At 43.9% G+C, this 23,127-nt stretch overlaps 1 pseudogene; it reads right to left on the bottom strand.

Annotated features, from left to right (window-relative positions):
* Window positions 1–13,823: 13,823 nt before the first annotated feature.
* On the bottom strand, window positions 13,824–16,525 carry LOC142451401 (phosphatidylinositol N-acetylglucosaminyltransferase subunit C-like; annotated as a pseudogene).
* Window positions 16,526–23,127: the final 6,602 nt, after the last annotated feature.

The raw sequence follows: 23,127 nt of genomic DNA on the forward strand, positions 1-23,127 counted from the left end.
ATGGCACTGAGTTATACATGTTGAAGCTGTTGGAATGAAAATGTTTTGTTGTGTATGTTTTTGTGAAAATTACAAATAATAATAATAATTAAACTAATAGCAATGAGTTCAAGGAAGAAGTAAATGTTCTGAAATACATTGTGGTAATGATTGTAGAACTCTTCTTGATATGATCAAATTGTATGATATGTGGATGAAGTGCTGATAAGACTGTTTAAAAAAAGAATTATCTACGGAATTTTAAACATCCTCATGCCCAGGCAGCAGCTCAGACGGAAAACATCAGAATTTCTCAGGGGTAGAACATGGTGTTGTTGATGTGGTCCAGGGGTGCCACTTCACTAGTGCTGTGAGGTTTCCCGAGCGGGTAATACCTCCGTTCTTGGTTTCCCATGAGGAAGAATTCATGCCAAAGCCCATGTGTAATCAGTGAGTTTTTATGCAGGACAGGAGGAGTTTCAGTTTTACAGTCTTAAAAGAGTCCACGCGTTTCAGGGAAGCTTGCCAAGACACATGGTAGCCGCTCTGGGACTCACCACTGGACATGAGCCACCTCGTGGACCTGCGCATCCACAGTGCACACCGAGGCCAGAGAGAGTGCAGCACAGGAGCAGGGTAAGAAGAAGACAGCTGGCTACCTGGGTATCTCAAACCTCTGGCTAGGGAGGCATGGTTAATGGTATTGGTTGACCCCATTGGCTGAATTAAGCCCACCTGGGTCATGTGCTGGGCCCAGGGCTAGTTTGAGCCACCCAGTTGTACCATATGAGGCCTGAATTTGAGCGTGCCAAGTTCAGGGGTATTCGTAGGTGTTTAATGGTCTCCTGAGTCCTTCCAAACCTCTTTTACGGGTGCCCCCTCAATTATTCTGCTACATACACAGAAAAGAAAAGCTTACAAGATAGGTTCAGGGTCCTCCAACCACCTTGGTCAGAATTTGACCATGCAACCTGAGTACTTCAAATTCCATCAAGGGGAAGCTGTTCATCCCTGAGCTGGCCAGCAGAGTGATAGAAAATACGCTCAGTAGGAGGACAAAGGTGTAAGTCTGGGTTGACCAGAGAAACAAATTCATAGACACTCATATGTGTATAAGAAAGAGCTTTATATACAAGAGCAATTGAATTTTGAGAAAACATCCCAGCCCAGTGTAGATCAAGTCCATCAGTCTATTAGCCTATATGTCCAATACCAATCTATAAATTCTTCAGACTCACTCAACACATGCAATGATGACAAATGCAGGAAAATCACAGGCCAGCAGGTGGAAAGCCTTGTGGATCCAGTGGAAGTGGAAGCATCTCAGTGCTGGCAGGGGTCTCCATGTGGCTCCTTCAGCTCCCAGGCCCTAGCAGAGCTCTATGTGTCTGTGAGTATGTGTCCCACCTCCAATGAACTATTTATCTCCTTAGTGCCTCCAAATGAGGTCATCAAGCTGCAACCTGATTGACAGGCTAAATTTCACTCCCTCACTCTTAAGTCTCAAAGTGACAATAGATTACGTAACTACCACAACAAAGCTGTGTCCATTGTTGGTCCGTGGTCAGAAAGGAACTCAATGGAAACTGAATCTATATAGAGACTCAAAATGGAATAGGGATCCTACTGTAGAGCGTTTTAGGGTACAAAGTAGTTTTGAGGTTCTCCACAAAAATAAGGAGAACATTAATTAAGCCTTACATAGGACAAAGACAAGACAAAGATAGATCATCTGGATTAAGAAAACCATCAGCACAAAGCCATAATAGCATCCAAGTGTTTGCAGAGAGCCAATTGCTTACCTAAGACATGGGAGGGTGGAGGAAACTGTGACAGAGCATGGCGGGTGCTGGATCAACACATCATAGTTGTAGATGAAACTACAGAAATGCAAATGGGACCGTGATTAGGACATGTATGTTAGCTAGTGAGAAAAGCTTACAAGATAGGTCAGGGCCCTCCAACCAAAGCAGTCAGAGACTGCCTCATGACTAGGAAACCTCAGAACCCAAATCTCCAACAAGGACAAGCCCAGGGAAGCCTCTAAGTGAGACTGCTTAGGAGGGTGGTAGGAATCCATTTTCAAGTGCACTCTGTCGGAGGGCAAGGCTGTTGACATTCCTAGTTCACGTACAGAAGGAATTCCATGGAGGGCTAATCCACATGGAGACTCTGCAAAGGAATTTTTTGCTTTCACCATTATCTGTGGCCTTCTGCAAGCCTAGTGCTCAGAATATAAGCTCTAATACAGTTTATAGATTCAATAGCCTATATTTTTATATAGTTTCTTCTCCATTTCTTTCTCTTTCTACGTCTGAACCACAACCAAACCAGTTGTCATTGAATCAATTCCAACGCATGGTGACCACATGCATGTCAGAGTAGAACTGTGCTTCATAGGGTTCTCCAAGGTGGTTTTCCAAAGTCGCTCACCCAGGGGCCTCTGGGTAGATGGGACCCTGGACTGCTTAGCAGCCAGTCTGGATTTGCACCACCTAGGGCCTCCTGAGTGCGGGTCCTTCCCTTTATGAGAGACGGCCCACAGGGAGGAACCCTGGCTGCATAGTGGATGATCCACTGAGTGCCCTGAGGGAAAAGGTCACTTCCAGGTGACAGGGTCACTGTCAGTGGGAGTCCATCCCATAGCAGTGAGTTTGGACCCAGAAGGGATTGGTGTAGGATCCAGCGTACATTGGTATGGCCTCATTAACAGCAAAAGAAAACACCAATTTCCAACAGGATTCCGTTTGCAGGTGCACAGTTCAATTACTCAGAAATACAATGAATGAATGAGCATATATTCCTACACTTGACCCCTGAGGAGGGTCCCACTACTTAAAGATATCAAACGTACATGGAGTACATAGAGAGAGGGAGTGGCTCATTTAGCTATGTTATACAACTATGAGTCACCGGCACTTGGCCGGTTGAAAAGTTTTAGAAGCTGATGTTTCAAATCCTCATCCAACGAACGTTTTTCTCCGGGGAGCGGGGGTGATCGTGCTGCTGACAGAGTCAAGGCGTAGATAGTCTTCAGGAAGCAAGGGAAGCACTGCACGTATGTGATCATGTGTTGCACACGCATGACCTAGGCCCTCAGATCCAAACCACTGATGTCTGTCTCCCTGCATCACTTTGAAGCCTAGTCTATGGGGGAATCCATGTGCATAGTGTCTTAAGCATAATGCTCAAGGGTTGGTCACCCTTAGGGTTAGACACTTTCATAATGTAAAACATTATCCAACACTACAGGAAAATTAATACTTTCACTCTCATTTATTGGCTGAAACACCACAGTAGAATCAGGGTTACGGCACCACCCTGTCCCTGTCCTTGACCTGCGTCAGAGGCCTGTATCAGTGGGGAACCAGTTCAGGGTCTGCCATGCTCACCTTCCTGCCAGCTGTCTGTGGCAGCTCCCTGGCTGGGATCAAAAAGGGGAAGAGAGAAAGAAAGGGGCGATGACATTGTTTCGTGGCTGACGTGGCAATGTTTAAAGCTGAGAGCAGTAAGGGGGGCTGCTCGCAGGCAATAGTTGGTTCATTTCTGACGGAGTGACTTCTCAGGCTCTCCAGAGGTTCTTTGTTGGGCACCTGGCTCCTGAAGTTCCTTTGACCCACAAGGATCAATTTCTATTCATTGGAGCCACCAGAGTAATCTTCTAGCCTTGTTGACTGAGGCTCCCCTCTGGGCAGCCCTATTCGACCATGAGGACCCCACGGTGCTCTTCTTGATGCGCATGCTCTGTGATCCCTGTGATCCAGAGCCAGGCTCTCTGCAGCAGCTCCGTCTTGATTTCCCACCGAGGCTTTGGGATGTTCCTGGCAGGAGTCAGGCTCTGATTACAGTCTACCTGTCTGAGCTCTGAATGCACCATCCGTCCTCCAATTACAGAGAACAGAGTCTAAAACTCTCCGTCTTCAAGATACGCCCCCACTGACTGGCAGATGCCCCATCCACTGTATCCAAAAAACAGAGCCTGAAGTGGGGGTTCTTGCTCAAGTAGTTTACAAAGAAAATGTTTTCAGTATAAGAGGAACGAGGTAACTGAGGAATGAGCATAAAGCTTGGGCAGAACATGATCCCAGTTGGGGACAAGCTTTGATCTGATCCTACAGGAAAGATCTACAGCCCAATGGTCTACCATACAAATAGCCTCACCAGGAGGAGAGAAGTTCCTATCTTTATATCCTCCTTCAAGTTGGGTCAGAGTTTTCTGGGGTGAGGCTGTGTACCCTCCCAGGGACTGTCTGCCAACATGTGATTCTCTGGGGGAGAGGACACCTCTGTGTTGTTACAGCACAAAGCCCAACCTCTCAGCAGTTGTTGATGGGTCAAGAGTCGCATAGGTGACCAAGATGATCTAAAGGGACATTGTTAGTAGTAGTCCCTGTACCCATCCCATCCTCACTCACAGCACAGCCCTCTGTCACTCTGAATCTATCTTCCTCTTCAGTCTCACACTTCTATGCTTTTTAATTCCTGTATGTTTGTTTAATTTAGTTTGATCGCTTGAAGCAATTCAAGGATTATGGAACAGCATCTTAAAGACATTTCCTTTAAAATGTACTAAACAGGGGAAGAATTTTGCTCTCTCCTTTTGGCATCCGGTGTCTATTTTATCACACACACACCTCTTACCACCCCAACCCCACCTCACCCCTCCCCACACACACACACACTCCAGTTTAAATGGAGACCAGAAAGGTTCCATTCTGACATCTGTTTACTCTGAGAAATGTTCAGTACTTTTCTTTTACGACAGTGACCGCAGAGCCCAGTGCTTTAGTCCCAGAGGACAGAGAATAGAATGATGAGTGAACTCAAATCCACATCTAGTGGTTTCCCAGGTGGCAATAATGGATTTGTTTGGTTCATGCACTTTTCACTCAACCGACTCCATTAGAGAAATGCTGTGATAAAGGGATACATTCTAGTACTCTTGCTGTGTGTAACAGTGCACAGTCAACTGGAACAAATCCGCATGTTTCTCTTGAAAAGGAAGATGCATTCAGTAAATAGGCTAACAAGTGATCATGCAGAACTTTTAGGGTCTGCAGGAGCATGCTGGGACAAGAACAGCGATCTAGAAATCCTACTGAGGCATTCAGGAACTCCGGGAGAGAAAAGAGAGAGTGAGAGGTGAGAGAACGTAGCTAGAATGGCAGCACAGTCTCAATAATCCGCCTATTATTGAGACTCGTGAGGCTCCTCACTCCAGGGAAACCACAGCAGGGCTGGAGTTAATTGTGGGTGAGGAGCAATAAAGCAAGCTGACGGTTTGGGCTAGTTTACCATGCACATATCCTGTAATAGATCTTCCTGACCCACAGGATACACTACAAGACCCATTCCGCCCCAAGACTCTTCCTTCACCGAACCACAAGGTAGATAGAGCTGCACAGGGACACTAGGTTTTGTCTAGAAAAACTTCTCCACCATCCAAATGAGAAACTGAGATACACAGAAAGTTCTTGGGAAGCCCTGGAAAACTGGCAACTCACAAGCTAAAGCTGCCCCGCACAGTCTTGTATGATATGAATTAGTTGTAACAACTGAAAAAAATAAGGAGCCTTTACACACATACATAAACCAACTCAATAAAGGACACTTTGTGTTAGATATGCTATCGGGAGGGACTGGTTTCTGAACAGGAGCCTCATGCTTTGTCAAGTAGAGGGTCAGCGAGGAACAAACGAGAGAGAGAGAGAGAGAGAGAGAGAGAGAGAGAGAGAGAGAGAGAGAGAGAGAGAGAGAGAGAGCGCCCCAGTTAGGTGGATGGGCATAGTAGCTACACAAGGTGACCAAACAAAGGAAAGCTGGGAGAGCGCCCCGGCATCAGGCAGCGGTTCATTCTGCTGCACGCAGGGCTGCTAGATTTCGAACCTACTTGGCAGTGCCCAACAACTGGAGCTTCTTTGGGGAAAGTGCAAACCTAGCACCACAAGGCCCATATTCTCGTATGGCAATAACCAGAGCTGTAGGCCGAGGGCTCGGTCCTGGTCCAGTCTGACCAGTCTGACTGGGTAGAGACGCATGGCCACAATGGAATTTGGACGTCAGTGGGAAAGAGACTGTCCATGGATTGAATACAAAACTCCATCTGGTCCAGAAGTAGTGTTTGCCTTTTGAACCGAGTTGGGATGGGCCCTCAGCCAGCCCAGCAAAGTGCCGCTCCCATGGTTTAAACAGGCCAGCTCAGGGTGGGGCCTCAGCACCCTGGGAGAATATGACAATACAGATGCTAGGGGCCCACCGTTGGTTGGCTTGGGAAAATTTCCACATGAATTAGCAAAGCCACAGGGCTGGCAGTCTGGAGTCCTCGTTTGAAAGATGATGCACTGATCAGAGCAAAGCAGGACCCCATCTGGGGCGAGATGGCCTATCAACGTTCTGAGTTCAGCCAATCAACACAGCAACTAGGTTACTGTTAGTAGAACTTGGACCTGACGTCAGAGAGCAGGTCTACACAGTGGTTGCCTTAGTTCAGAAGCACCTGAGCGGGCGACCCTGGATTCTCTAAGTTCCTCCTTACTGAGATCCTTGAACTTGTGGTGGGACCCCCAGAGGTCTGTCAGTTGCTAGTTTAGTTGTCAAAAGCGGAGTGTCCCAGGACCAGGAAGTTGAGTCAGAAATAGCGTTTCCTATGCAGCCTCGTTTGCTAGGTGTCCCACCTGCTATTCATCATCAACTAGCAAACTCACTTTTCACATAATATTTAAAAAACTAATAACTGCTAGGGCTGCTGTAACAAGACATCTCAAAAGAAAAAGTGGATAGCTAGTTTATACCATTGGGTCTCAACCTTCCTAATGCCGCAACCCTTTAATACAGCTCCTCATGTTGTGGTGACCCCCAACCATACATTTATTTCCTTGCTACTTCATCACTGTAATTTTGCTACTGTTATGAATCAGGCGACCCCTGTGAAAGGGTCATTTGACCCCCAGAGGGGTCTCGACTGACAGGTTGAGAACTTCTTTCTTATAAGAACAGATACTTGTTGTCTCACAGTTTGGGAGGCGTGCAGTCCAAACTCAGGGCCTGGACAGAGCCATATATATGTGTGTATAAGGCTCTAGAGCAGCGGTTCCCAACCTGTGGGTTGCAACCCCTTTGGGGGTGGAACGACCCTTTCAAAGGAGTCACCCGATTCATAACAGTAGCAAAATGACAGTGATGAAGTAGTGATGAAAATAATTTTATGGTTGGGGGTCAGCACACATGAGGAACTGTATTAAAGGGGCGGGGCATCAGGAAGGTTGAGAACTGCTTCTCTAGTGGAAGTTTCTTTCTTTGCACCTCTCATACTTCTGGTAGCCTCTGGTGATCCTTGGCTTACAGATGCATCTTCCCATGCCCAGTCCCTCTCTGCCCGTCTCTCTCTGTTTGTCTTTCTGTTTTTTTTAATAAGGGGTCACTTATATTGGATTGGAGCTCACCCCAGTAAAGGGTAGGATCTCTGATGGTACATGGAGTTAAGCATCAGGCTGCTAAACTCAAGGTTGACAGTGCAAACCCATCAGCCTCTCCAAGAGAGAAAGATGTGGCTGTCTGGTCCCTTAAGATCTACAGCCTCCAAAACCTTACAGAGCAGTTTTACTATTTTTTTCTATTTCAGTGTGACCTCAAGGTAACTTAGTTGACAACATTTTGGAAGACCCCGTGGCCAGAGTCTAGTTCAGGTACCAGTTGTTAGGGCCTCAATGTAACTTTGTGAGGGACACAATTCAATCCATGGACCTGACTTTTTCCTGAATCTTCGCTAGATCTCTGCTTGTACTTGTAAATACCACTGCTGGAATGAAACAAAGAGGAAATCCAGAGAGGCTTTCAGCTTGGCAGCAAGTTGTTAAAAAGAGCCCACGTGAACCAATAACGGCACTTGTCAGCTGTGCCTTTGGTGGGCTTCACATTGGATTACAAGGCCCAGCTGAACAAAAGGGGTGGGGAGAGGAGGAGGGACTGACAGCTCTGGGGACAATGGTAAAAGACTAGTCTCTGCAACTGCAGATAAAAGGGCTATTTCTGAAATACTGTGGAAAGTGTCCTCAGATAATTGTGCTTCTCTAAAAAATGACTCCAGCTTCTAGGACATGCTTGTTTTGATTAAATTATAGAAAAGAGAAATCATCCAAGTCTGGGGGAGAGGGACAGAAAAGGAACCACAATAACACAAACCACCAAAAAGATTAGCAAGGAATCTTGCTACTGTTACATGATAATAACCAAACGCAGTTAATTCTCTCCACCCGCAGAGCACTGTTGGTATCTCCATTTGCTTGTAAGCAAACAGAAGCTTAGGAAAAGCGAAATAATGTCTCCAAGTGCACACCACTGGGAGAAGCCGTTTGATTCAGAGCAGCTCTGCCTGTCCCCATGAGCAAAGCGCTTACGTCCCCACCAGTGGTGTATGCCCGGAAAAGGGAACACGACTGAGTCACTGGTCCTGTGTTCTGGGTCCTCTTCTTTGCAGCGAGCGAATCCTTTCTTCATTCAGAGTGACAATACTAATATTAGTCCTAATACCAAGGGGGTCAATCATTTGCCCTGTGGTACCAATTAATGGGTCTCCAGTGTTCGTGTCCTGTGCAAATGAGACCTACAGCCGTGCAGGTAATAGCCACCCATCATCACACCAGTTAACAGAACCCCTTGCTGGCACTCGGTTCCCACACAAGGCAACCCCTTGAGGCTCCGAGTAGAACTATTTCCGGGCCTTACTTCAGCGGTCCTTCTGGGTGGATTCAAACCACCAAGATTTCGGTTAGCAGCCGAGTGCACGAACTATTTCCAGCACACAGGCTCTCCATTAGAATGACCACGTGTCTGGTATGTTTCCCAGTACTGAGTGCAGATTAGGGCTTTTTTTTTTTGGGGGGGGGGCTGTTGTTCATTCAGTTATTTACTTGTTAATATAAATTGTCTCTATAGAATTTACAATGCAGGTTTCCCTATAAGCCATATAATAAAAATAAATTCATTAAAGTTAACTTTCTCCGTTAGTTCATTAAAGCACTATTTCATCCATAATGTTGCGAAACCAAAACCATTTGGGTTTGAGGGGCTGCGGGTAGAGATAAAGCAAGCGTACTTCACTCTGGGGATTTCTGGAATAGGTGTATTGGGCCTTTGGCAGTTTCTTATCTGAGGGCCCCCAGATTTCCATTGTCCTGTGTGGCCCAACTCCATAAGTAGAACTGTACCCTGCCCTGTGTCTCAGAATTCAAACTCCAACTTCAATCAACATTGACTTGGCTCAGTGGAGACATTTCAGACAGCAATAAATTTAACTAAAGATGTAGCGTCAATCTATAAATGGCCCAGAGCTGCTCAATTTTCCAATTTGGTACTATTTTTGGGGTTCACTTTCATTTTTTAACCTATTTAGGAAATTGTCAAGAGAAAGTGTACTCACTTGGAAGTGCGTAGGAGGCCCGTTATTTTTTTAATGTTATTTTATTGGGGGCTCTTACGGCTGTTATCACCATCCATACATATATCCATTGTGTCAAACATATCTGTACATATGTTGTCATCATCTTTTTCCAAACATTTTCTTTCTCCTTAAGCCCCTGGCATCAGCTCCTCATTTTTTCCCCCTCTCCCTCCCCTTCTTTCCCTCCTCCATGTTCCCTTGATAATTTATAATTTCCTCTTCTTCTTTTTGGTTTTTATGTCTTACACTGACTGCTCTCTCATTTCACACACTTTTCTGCTGGCCATCCCCCCGGGAGGGGGGGCCATATGTTGATCATTGTGATCGGTTCCTCCGTGCTCTCCCCTCCGCTTTACCCTCCTAGTATCACTGCTCCCCTTATTGACCCATAGGGAGTTATCTGCTCTGGATGCCCTGCGCTGTGAGCTCTTATCTGTACCAGTATACATGTTCTGGTCTAGCCAGATTTGTAAGATAGAATTGGGGTCATGACAGTTGGGTGAGGGCGGGGGGGTGGGGTGGGGTGGAGGGGGGGTGGAGGGGGAGGAGGAAGCATTAAAGAACCAGAGGAAGGTTGTGGGTTTCATGGGTGCTATACTGCACTCTGACTGGCTTTTCTCTTTGAGGCCCTTCTGACAGGGGGTGTCCAATTGACTACTGATGGGCTTTGGGTTTCTACTCTGCCCTCCCCCTCATTCCCATTGATATGCTTTTTGTTTGTTTTGTTTTGGCTCTTTGATGTCTGATACCTGATCCCATTGACACCTCGTGATCACACAGGCTGGTGTGCTTCTTCAATGTGGGCTTTGTTGCTTCCCAGCTAGATGGCTGCTTGTTTATCTTTAAGCCTTGAAGACTCAGACTCTGCTATATCTTTTGATAGCTGGGGAAGCCCAGTTATTTTGAGGTCAGCAGACAGCCTGTGGGGACAGAGCTTTGCTGTCTAAGGGATTTTCATTGTGTGGGTCAATCTTCAGCTCTTGAAAGTCTTTTCTTTCTTTCTTTGTTTCTTTTCACAAACAGCTGAACTCATAAACCGGGTCTGAAAGCCACTCTGAAAAGAGGCATATTAAAAGGATTTTCAGTGACTGCAGCATTATTTAAGCAAGAGACTATCCTCCCAAGTATCTCTTTTGAAAAGGACAATACTAATGTGAAGGTAATTCTAGGATGTTTGTAAGGGGAACCACATGCTTTCTCAAATGACTTACATTAATAAATGCCTATTGAATTAATTACCCTGCAGCCATATTCATACATTGGTGTGTGGTATGTATGAGGTCATATCCAGCGCTGGGCCTGCCATTGGAAAGAACATATGAAAATTGTATATTTACTGGAATCAACGCTGGCAGAGCACCTTGTGACACACAGGTATCAGTACTGTTATGACTGCCCAAAGCCCGTCATTGAACTAGTCAAGGCACTGTCAGTTAATGAGATGAAGAACATGACTCCAGCCATCCCCTAAACCAGCGGTTCTCAAACTGTGGGTCTCAACCCCTTTGCGGGTTGAACAACCCTTTCACAGGGGTCCCCTGATTCATACCATCAGCAAAATTATAGTGATGAAGTAGCAACAAAAATAATGTTATGGTTGGGGGTCACCACCAAATGAGGAACTGTATTAAAAGTCGCAGCATTAGGAAAGTTGAGAACCACTGCTCTAAACCAAACCAAAGTCACTGCCATTGAGTTGATTCCGACTCAGAGTGACCTATTGAACTGCCCCTGTGGGTTTCCCAGACTGCGAGTCTTTCCTGGAGGAGAAAGCCTGTCTTTCTCCAGTGGAGTAGCTGGTGGGTTCAAACTGCTCACTTGGTGATTAGCAGTTGCATAAGTTTCAGAACCAACAAAGCTTGAATGGACATGATCACTATTGTCTCTAAATGATTACTTGGATACCCAGAAAAACCATGAGCACTGCGTATGGTGGGGGGAGACTCAGGGTCAGTAGCAAGCAGCATCTGGACCTAATGTAGTATTCCAAGTTCTTGTTTATACCACTACTGTTGGTAGTCTGCTGACAACTGCTAGGACCAGGAAGTGACACACAGAAGGTCGAAGAAACAGATGCAAGATCCAGCTCTGGCAGAAGGTCAAGAGTCAAAGAGAATTTGATTCTGCTGTGTCTTGCTCCCTTATATTAAAAAGGAGGTGTCATCAGGCTGCAACAGGATTGACAGGTTGCGCTCCACCCCTACCTACCCTTACCCAGGAGCATCTGGTTGACATGTCCCTAAACTTCGCAGGCACTAGGAGTTGGAATTGTCGGATGCCAGTGAGTTTGGAGCGTTTGGAATGCCCATTCTTGTTTCTAACCTTGATTGTAAATTCTACCAAATTAAATTGCTTTTAATTGGAATGTGTTATTTTGAATGAACCGAAATGCAAACCATCAAAAGTATAAAAACAGGAGCGTGTCAAAGGGTTGGTGGGAAAATTCCATTATCTTTTCATTCCATTTCATTACCAACTTCTTGAAGTACCTTCATATGTCTATGTGGTTCTTAAGAGCAATAGTAGATTGCCCAAGAGCCTGGAAGAGGATAGCATGTACTGTTGGAGGAAGGAAGCGAAGATGAACACAATCAGAGTCAAACAGAACTGCCCTTTCTTATGTAGTAAAAGCATGGACAGCCTTAAAAATGTTGTTTCCACATTTAGAAGCTTGTCTTTAAGAAATAAATGAATAAGCATATAAAGATGCATATCAAAATGTTATTTAAATATGCAAAACAAAATAGGAAACAACCTAATTTTCTAAATTAGAGGATTTGGAAGATTTCCCTTATTTGTCAAAAGATATTTTCCATTATTTACTCAAAAATTAATTTCTAGACCTGGAAGTTAAGGGGAAGGTGGGGGGAGAAAGGGGAAACCAATCACAATGATTTATATATAAGCCCCGACCAGTGGGATGGACAACAGAAAAGTGGGTAAAGGGAGACAGTGGTCAGTGTAAGGCATGAGAAAAAATTATAAATTATCAAGGGTTATTGAGGGAGGGATGACAGGGGAGGGGCGGAAATGAGCTGATACCAAAGGCTCAAGTAGAAAGAAAATGTTTTGAAATGCTGATGGCAACATGTGTGCAAATGTGCTTGACACAATGGATGGATGTAGTGATTGTGATGAGAGCTGTACGAGCCCCAATAAAATGATTTAAATAAAAAAATTCATTTCTAGAATCTTAAAAAATTTAACAGTTACTGACATATAATTTACATATCATACAATTCAACAGTTTAAACATATTAAAAAGAGTTGTATAATCATTACCACAAAATCAATTTTAGAGCATCTTCCTCTTTATTGTACAATTTATTATTAGCCCCCACTTCCCCTGCCATAACCCTAAGAAACGATCAGAGTCCAGTCACTGTCTCTATAGATTTACCTATCCTGGATTTCATTTAAAGCAAAACATACCCAAAAAGCAAAAGCCCAACCACAATAACAAAGAGCGAAAAACCTCAATAAAAGGGAAATAAAAAATAATTGTTAAATGGAACAAATTTAAAGTGGGTCAAAAGGGAGAACAAATGATTAGGTGTTAAATTTTAACCCAACTACATTAGTCCACTTTTCAATGCACTGTCTGTTAACAAGTATTCATGACTCTGGTCAGTGGTCTGAGGGGATCCGTCTGCGGTTTAACCCTTGAAGGTGAGAGACGACAGAATGGTTAACCACTTCCGCAGTAGATTAAATTAAAAATATTGCCAACTCTATCTTCCTCCTGTTGCTTTGTGTCCTTCAATTGATCCCAACTCCGGAATATGATATAGCACAGTGTAGAACTGCCCCCAGGTTTCCTAGGCTGGCATCTTTACAGGAGCCGATTGCATCACCACCCCTGTGCCACGAAACAGCCCGTTGAACATAGACAGCCATGCCACAGTGACTGCAAAGGGGAAAAAGAAGTTGAGTCGCTTTACTTCTGATGTTGTTTATGAGCTTTTTAAGGCTTTATTTGGATGTAATTTTTAAAACTGTTAAAGACCGGTAAGTGCACCTTTCATTTCATGCATGAAACAATTCACCGAATTTAAAACAATGTTTGCAAGATAAAAATGTATTCTTTTAACATTATTTGTTTTTCCTGTTTTGATTTAGTGTGTGTGTGTTGTTGTTATTCTTAATAAATAGGAGCCACATCACTTCATTGGTTACAGTGAATACTAAATGAGGAACAGTAATTCAAGGGGGCCCCCCAAAGTGCTGTCATGAACAAAAGAACAGAAAGGACCTTCACCACTTCAGCCTTTGGTTAACTTTTGCTTTTGCCCCCTGCTCTCCCACCCACATCGCATACTCCTTCCAGAAGGGGACTCTGTCTTCAGGTCTGCCACTCGTGTATCACCTTGCATGAATAACGGAGTCTGGAGATCCATCCTTACCTTTAACTGAGGGAACCGGACGAGTCTTCTTTGATTTCCACTCCATCCCAAGGCCCATGACTGTTCTCTTTAAAGAGCTGCCCGTAAATGAGGTAAAAAGGGCAGCCACAAGAGATGGAAACAAGCAGAGGGCCAAGGTTAAGTCTCACACACCGCTGACGGCTAGCAGAACTCCTAAGGCTGAAAATGGGAAAAGCCGGGTGAGCCTCATCCAGCTGCAGGGAACATACGCCTTCAGTTTCTTCTGCAACAGGCACCACCTGGCAAAAATCCAGGTACAGACAGATCGGCATGTTCAAGGACAGTGTGCTGGATACAGTGTGTCGCACTGGCACCATAGACGAAGCAAATGAGGTGGCCTAAGGGCATGACATTGAGTAGATGTCAGTGCTGACAGCCTGATGAAAACCGTACCCCGAAGTACAAAAGCGAGTCGCTCTTCAGGTCTGCTCCCTGGGTCCACTTCTCTTCTTTCATACTTTCCCTCCATCGGGGAGACCAGGCAAAACCTAACTCATGGGTGAAGCAGCTAGGTAGGTCCCCAAAGGCCTGTGAGAGGCTGGTAGATTCTCGTCAATGTAGCACCAGGTTACCACAAAATATGTACTCCACAGCTGCTGTATACCACACTGGACTCAAACACTACAACCCAGCATTAATATTTCCAGTAATAGATGTTTTCCAGAGCTCTTTCAGGAACTACCAATCCAGTCTGGAAATGGCTGTCCATCAGACAAGACCTTCTGCACCTTTCCTCCATGGTGTTAGCTGATTACACATATACCCTGTCCCTCACAGAAGTCCACATCGTTCTGATTCTTTATTACATTTTGAAACAGCATGTCTCTGGAAAGTCCCTGCTGTGTGGTAGTTGATAGTCTTTGGAACTTCTCTTGCTTTCAAAGTCAGCAATCCAGGCTAGGCCTGCTCAAAATGAGTTGGTTCTCTGTGGCAAGACAGAAAAACAATTTCCTGCCATGGCCAGGGGGAAGCTGCTATCTCCATAAATTATTTGTTTTAAAACTGTGTCAGTCCGGTAGACGAGAGAAACAAGTTCATAGACACTCATATGTATAAGAAAGAGCTTTATATAAACAGTAATTGTATATTAAGAAAATATCCCAGGCCCATCCAGATCAAGTCCTTAAGTCCTATATTAGCCCATCTGTCTGATATATAAATTCCTCTTCAGACTCACACAACACATGTAATGATGCTGAATGCAGGAAGATCACAGGCCAGTGGGTGGAAAGTCTTGTGGACCCAGTGATGGTGGAAACATCTCAGCGCTGGCATGGGTCTCCACATGGCTCCTTCATTTCCAGGACTCTGGCTCCATCAGCATAGCTACATGTGGCTTGTCAACAGGAAGGTGAAGCAGAGAGAGACTATCTGTCCTGCCTACAGGGGCAGGAAGACAGGAGTTCCCATAATCCTCAGGAGGAGGCCATGCTCACACAAAGGCATAATTGGCCATGACCTGATTGACAGGCTAGACTGCACCCCTTCACTCAAATTGACAGGAGACTGTGTAACTGCCACAAAAATGAAATAAAAATCAAGAAAATGAGATTCCCACGTGACGCTACTGGGTGCACTAACTCCGGAGTGAGTTGCTCTTTGCTTGCCTAGTGGGGAAAAATGCATACTACAAAAGCTCCACCCAGAAGAGCTTTTTCCCAGGTTAGTTTTTGGTACCCCCTCGGCATTGTATGAGGAGTGTGGAGGCAACAAGATGGATGGACACAATGGCTACACTAGTGGGCTGGAACATAGGAATTACTGTGAGGATGATGCCGAACTGGGCAGTGTTTTGTACTGTTGCACATAGGGTTTCTATGAGTCATACAAACTCCATGACACTTACAGCATCAAACATACATGTCCAAGAAAAGTTGAACCTTGGATGGAATTGTCTAGGTAGATGTGCTCAATCCTAATGCTGGAGAGGAACCAACCAGGTGCTGGCAAACTCTCAGTAAGTATTTACAGGAGGACCTCTAGTAAAGAATGTGGATCCAGTTTCTTGTGTATCCAGCTTGCTCTCATCATTCTCCCAAAGGATGATTCTCTTCCCTTCTGGGTCAGGCCTGAAGGAAGATCCTCCTGACCTAAGACTGCATTCAATTACTTTCCTTCGCCCGTGGATTAGTTAGGAGTTATGAATGCAGAAGTTTTAGAGAGGGGAATATGCATCCCCTTGCTACAGAGCTAAATTTTACAACCCTATGCCCGTCACTTTAGGCCTGCACAGAGGAGTAGATTTCTAGGAGGCCAGAAGAATGCCCTCCGTGTCTGCTAACTGGACATAAAGCTTTCCAGACACCTAATAAAAGCCCGTAGATCAGGGTTGGTGCTGATTTGGTTGGGGAGATTTGGTTGCTACTCTGGGAGACTAGAATCCTCGATGGACAACCTGGTACAGAGTCACAAGTCTATCATGGGGTTCCTTGGTAGGCTACTATAGAGATGAACTACTTTCCCCAAGACTTGCTTCTCTCATAATTGGTTAAATTAAATCCTTACAACCCAGCTTCAAGGCAAGAAATACTCCTGTGTGTTGACATTAAGGCTTAAAGTTAAGACTCATTATTATAAGCTATTATTCGATCTTTGGTAAGATCACAAGGCTCTCAAATTACCTAACTGCAAGTTTACCTGCCCACTTCATCCCCATCCGAAGTTTGCAGACATGAGGTGCCATAGCCAAATATCACGTCTAATTATGGCACAGTGCCTGCTTATACCAAGAAGCAGCTCTCAGTCTCTTGCCAACCCACGGAACGGTTCAACCAGGCCAATTACATCTTCCCGTAAAGAAGCCAGGCTCACTTCATCTCCCGTCACAAAATCTACTCGGCAGCCCTCGCCTGTACATCCTGTTCCCAAGCGCAACCCCATGAAGTCCCACACGGCACACTGTACTGCTCCCAGGCTGCCAGCCCTGTGGCTTATAAACTGCTGTCAGTCTCACTCGTCCAATGTCACATGTTGTGTCTGTACTCACCCCCATAACTCAAGGACAGAAATCCTCCCTGACTAACGGAGTGAATGCGAAGGAATTTCAGCACAATTGAGGAGACTCTCAGGCTCTATGACTTCCCTGTTTCACCATTTCTAAGAACCCGCTTGTGAGACCCGTCCTTAGAACAGCACATCAGAAAGCTCCCTTCCAGTGCAGCTGATCCAGAGAGGCCGACTCACCTTGGTTTCCTCAACTGTGCAATAAGGTAATAAGAGAGCAATCCCAGAGAAGGGCATTATGCTTGGTCAAATGGAAAGTCAATGAAAAAGAAGGGCCTCCAAGAGCTAGACTGGCAGAGTGGGCTCAAGCATAAGAACCATTGTGTGGCTGGCTCAGGGCCGGGCGGTTTCGGTCTCTTGTACACAGGGAGCTCTTATTCAGAACTGACACATCGGAACCTAACGGCAACCACAAGCCACCGCTGAGGGGCTCACAGAGGACTGGATGCATATAAATCAATTGATATATATATTCTGGTGCCTGGCATGTGTGAAAGATGGGTTAATAAAACTTAGTTATTTTCCTGAATGTATCTTCATCTTTCCTTTTAGAAATTGACCTAAACAGAGTCATTGAATTTATTATTTCTGGCACAGAAAAAAAGTGTATTCACCCTACCTGAATCTAGTCTTTCCACCAGCCCAATTCATTTCTTATGCTTAAAATTATTGACTGAATTTTCATGAGAGTCTAAACAAGTAGAAATTGTCCTCTATTTCCCAAAGCTTGAGCCCAGGGGGTACTGTAGCAGCCACGGGCTCTGTGGTTGTTCCGTGCCATTCAGTCGATTCCACTCAGAGATCTTAGGTTCAACACAAGGAAACTCCACCCAGGCCGACTCCATCATCACGATTATTTGCATGCGGAGCCCATTGTTGGAGCCACTGTGTCAGCTCATCTTGTCCAGGGTCTGCCTCCTTTTGCTGGCCCTCCACTTTAGCAGCACGCTGTTCTTTACAAGGGACTGTCCCTCCTGATAAAATGTCCAAAGTGCATGAGACAAAGTCTTGCCATTCATGCCTCGAAGGAGCATTTGGGCTGTAATTTTCCAAGACATATTTGTTTGTTTTTTTGGCAGCTCATGATACTTTCAATATTCTTCACCAGTATCATAATTCAAATGCATCAATTCTTCAGTTTTCCTTATCCAATGTCCTGCTTTCATATGCATATGAGGCCATTGAAAATACTTTGGCTTGGTTTAGGCATACCTTAGTCCTCAAAGTAAACTCCCTGATTTTCAGTACTCTAAAGAGGCCTTGGACCTAATTCACCTTGTCTTTTGATTGATTGACTGTTGCTTCCATGAGGAGTGATTATGGATTCAAGCAAGATAAAGACCTTCACAACTTCAATCATTTCTCTATTTATTATGATGTTCCCTATTGGTCCAATTGTGAGGATTTCGGTCTTCTTTTTTTTAAATTTATTTTATTCTTTTTAATTTAAATCATTTTATTGGGGGCTGATACAACTCTTATCACAATCCATATATACATCCATTGTGCCAAGAACATTTGTACATTTATTGCCCCCATCATTCTCTCAACATTTGCTTTCCGCTTGGGCCCTTGGAATCAGCTCCTCATTTTTACCCTCCTTCCCCACTCCTCCCTCCCTCATGAACCCTTGATAATTTATAAATTATTATTATTTTATCATATCTTACACTGTCCAACGTCTCGCTTCACCCACTTTTCTGTTGTCCGTCCCCAGGGAGGAGGTTATATGTAGATCCTTGTAATCGGTTCCTCCTTTCTACCCCACCTTTCCTCCACCCTCCTGGTGATTTGGGTCTTCTTTACGTTGTGTTGTCATCCTTGCTGAAGATTTCAATCCTTGGCCAAGTTTTCTTCAGTTTCAGCGAGCAAGATTGTGTCATCTGCATATTGCCTTCTTCTAATCCTGCTGCCACATTCTGCTTCATATAATCCAGCTTCTCGAGTTATTTGCTCAACTTATAGATTCATAAGGATGATGAGAATATACAAACAGACACACACCTTTCCTGATTTGCATGCTGTGGTCCCTTATTCTGTTCATACATCTATCTCTTGATTCACATACAGGTTATGCATGAGTACAATTAAGTATTGTAGAATTCCCTTCTTCTCAAGCCTATCCATAGATTGATATGATCCATGCAGTCAAATGCCTTTGCATAGCCAATAAAACACAAGTAAACATCTTTCTGGTATTCTCTACTTTCAGTCAAGATTCATCTGACATCATCAATTGTTCCATATCCTCTTCTGAATCTGTCCTAATCCTCTGGTAGCTCCCTGTTAAGATGCAGCTTCAAACATTGTTGGATGATTTTTAACAAAGTTTTACTTGTATGCGATATTAATGATATTGTTCATTTGACATTCTGCTGAGTCACCTTTCTTTGGGATGGGTACAAATCTGGATCTCGTCCAGTCAGTTGACCAAGGAGCTGTCTTCCAAATTTCCTGGCATAGATGAATGAGCGCTTCCAATATTTCATCAGCTATTTAAACCATTTCAACTGATACTCCATCAATTCCTGCAGCCTTTTGGGGGGTGAGGGTGGGGTAGGGTGGGATGGGGAGGGTAATGTTTTCAGTGTAGCTTGGGCTTCTTCCTGTAGTACCATGGTTTTTAGTCATATGCCACTTCTTGAAATGGTTGAATGCCCACTAGTTCTTTGGTACAGTGACAATGTGTTCTTTCTTCATCATTCAATATTTTACCCATGGACTCTTTTAATATTGCAACTTGAAGCTTGAATAATCTCAGAATTCTTTAAGTTTAAGAAATGCTTGAGCATCTTCTTCATTTTTGGTTTTCTAAATCTAGGTCTTCATAAATTTCATAATAATATTTTGCTCTGTCTTCTTGAGCTGCCATTTGACATGTTCTATTCAGCTCTTTGATTTCATCATTTCCTCCATTTTCCAAGGCTGCTCTGCCTTTAAGAGCAAGTTTCAGTCTTCTGACATCTACTTTGATTTTTCTTTCTTTCCTTTTTTTAAACAGTTTTAATGTCACATCATCTATGCATCATACAATTCAATCATATCAAGAAGAGTTGTACAGTCATCACCACAATCAATTTTAGAATGTTTTCTTCTGCCTTGTACTCATTGTTATTAGTCTTTCCTGTCTTTTTAAAGATCTGTTGCTTTTCCCACGAAGGATGTTCTTGATGTCATCTCACAACTCACTAGGTCTTCTCTCGTGAGTACTTAGTGCATTAAATCGGATCTTGAGATGGTCTCAAAATTCATGTGGTATATACTTCAGGTCGTATCTTGACTTTCCTTTTCATTTTCTTCCACTTCACCTGATCTTACACGTGAGCAACTGGTGGTTTGCTTCAGTCGCCCCTAGCCTGGCTTTCACTCCTGATCTGGGGCTTCACCATCGTCTCTTTTCACAGACAGGGTTGAATTGATTTCTTGCTTTCCATCTGAAGATGTCCATGGGTGTAGTCACCTTTTGTGTTATTGAACAAAGGTATTTGCTGTGAATAACTCTTTGGTGTTGCAAAATTCTATCATTCAATCTCCAGCTTGTCCTTTGAGAAGGCAGTTCTTCCTCAGTCATATTTTGAGTGTTTCCCGCTTGAGGGGCCCATTTCCGGGCACTATTTAGAAATGCTCTGCTTCTGCTCTTTGGATTTTCAGTAACTGACAGTGTTTTGATGCTGCCTATAAGTAGCTCATTTCTCTAAAGCCAATGCTTTCTTCATAGTCTGTTCCTCATCTGGAAGTTCCTCTGAAACCCAGTCACCCTGTTGGTATTTGAAATAACAGTGACATAGTTTTCTACCTCACAGTAGCAAAAAATTATATCATAGGCTTTGGATTATGAACACAGAGGCCCTGAAGCATTTTTCATGATCGAAATGGGTCGCTTCTAGCATCCTAACCATATTTACATATGCAGAATGACCCATCTGCCTCACCCCAATAGATACACTCACTTGCTTCCTTGATCCAAAATCAGACTGATCATTATAGATATCTTTAAAAAAATACTTTAAGTTGTTATATTATGTTAGTGAATAGATCATTTTAGTCTTTAGGTATGTAAGTTTTTTAAGAGATATTTTGGGGAGCAAATCTCTACAGGGAAGCCAACAGCTGTTTATCTAAATACGCATTTGTCTAAATATGCATCTACAACAAGTTGAGGTCAGTCTGAGTGGAATAGCTCTGGAAGAGTGTCAGGCTGCATCATGAGATGCTATGAAATGAAAGCGAACGATACTGGTTATGATCATAATATTTAGTAAGACCTTCTGACCACTTCAGGGAGCCCTTGGAGGGCGGTGGTTACGTGTTGGGCTGCAGTCTGCATGGCTGGCAGTTTGAAGATGGGGCTTTCTACTCCCATAAACAGTTACAGTCTCAGGAACTCATGAACCGGTTCTACCGTGTCATCAACTTGATGGCAGTAATTTTTTTTTTTGTCACTACCACTTACTTCATGTAAATTTGGTCTCTTCCTGATACCAGGAAGAGCTGGTATATAAAGCTGATGATTTTAACATTTTGAATTCAGGAGATAATTTGTTAAAATAAAAGCAAAGTACAAAAACAAAACCACCATTAAAGGAATGAGAAGGTGGGGGATAGATGGGAGAATGTATTCATTATATTTATATACAGCAAAGTACATCCTAGTAAAGAATAGGCTGATGGCCTAATAGAAAAATAGACAAAAAACATCTAACTTAGAAGCAACAAAACCCACATGGAAGAAGCACACCAACCTGTATGAACATGAGGTGTCGAAGGGATCAGATATCAGGCATCAAAGAATAAAAAATTGTATCATTGTGTGCTCACCTTCTCGATACAATCACTCAAGACAAATAGGTGCATAAGCAAATGCGGTAAAAAAAAAAAAAGCTGATGGTGCCCGGCTATCAAAAGATATAGCATCTGGGGTCTTAAAGGCTTGAAGGTAAACAAGCGGCCATCTATCTCAGAAGCAACAAAGTCCACATGGAAGAAGCACACCAGCCTGTATGATCATGAGGTGTCAATGGGATCAGGTAATAGGCATCAAAGAACAAAAAATCATATCATTGTGAATGAGGAGGAGTGCAGATTGAGTACCCAAAGCCCATCTTTAGACAACTGGGCATCCCCTTATGAAAGGGTTCTGGGGAGGAGACGAGCCATTCAGGGTGCAGTGTAACAACAATGAAACATAACTTTCCTCTATATCCTAAATGCTTCCTCCCCCACACTATCATGATCCCACTTCTACCTTACAAATCCAGCTAGACCAGAGGATATACACTGGTACAGATAGGACTAGAAACAGGGAATCCAAAACAGATGATCCCTTCCCGCCCAGTGGTGAGAGTGGCAATACCTGGAGGGTGGAGGGAAGGTGGGGTAGAAAGGGGGAACTGATTACAAGGATGTACATATAACCTCCACCCTGGAGGACAGACAACAGAAAAGTAGGTGAAGGGAGACGTCAGACAGCATAAGGTATGACAAAATAATAATAATTTATAAATTGTCGGGGGTTCATGAGGGAGCGGGTAGCAGGGAAGGAGGGGAAAAATGAGGAGCTGATACCAGGGACTCTGGGGGAGGGCAAATGTTTTGAAATGATGATGGCAACAAATGTACAAATGTGTTTGACACATGTATGGATGTGTGGATTGTGATAAGAGTTGTACCAGCCCCCAATAAAATGATTTAAAATAAAAATGGGCAAAAGCATTAGATACTTTACAAACAAAAATTATTCCATCAACACAAGATGTCATGAATTGAATTGTTTTCCCGAAAACTATGTGCCATCTTGGCTGGGTCACAATTCTCAATGGTTTGGAAATTATGTAATGATGTAATAAGGCAGTTGGGTGATATGCTCCAGGATATGATAAATCAGTGAAAGGATTTGGGTGGAATGCAGCACCCTTACAGCTTTGTCACAGGCAGCGGCCACAGCCCTGACCCAATGAAAGGTTACAAAGCACAAAAGGAGAGAGAAGTGAGTAGCGAGGAAAATATCACCACTGAAAAAAAAAAGATGAGCCAAACTGGAGCATGCCCTTTGGATGCAGGTCCCTGCACTGGGAGCTTGCTAGGACTCCGGAAGATTGATGCCAAGACACATGGAGAGCTTCAAGAAATGGCAGGCCTGCAGATATTGAAAGGAGAGAAGAACTTTCCCCTAGAGGCCGCACTCTGAATGTGCATTTCAAGCCTTATAACCTAAGTTTATTTGTTAAAGTTTCCACTGTGTTCTCTCTGTTATAGCAGTACTAGATAAATAAGACTCAGAAT

This window comes from Tenrec ecaudatus, chromosome 6 (genome assembly GCF_050624435.1).
Source record: "Tenrec ecaudatus isolate mTenEca1 chromosome 6, mTenEca1.hap1, whole genome shotgun sequence".
In the NCBI taxonomy this organism is placed as follows: domain Eukaryota; kingdom Metazoa; phylum Chordata; class Mammalia; order Afrosoricida; family Tenrecidae; genus Tenrec; species Tenrec ecaudatus.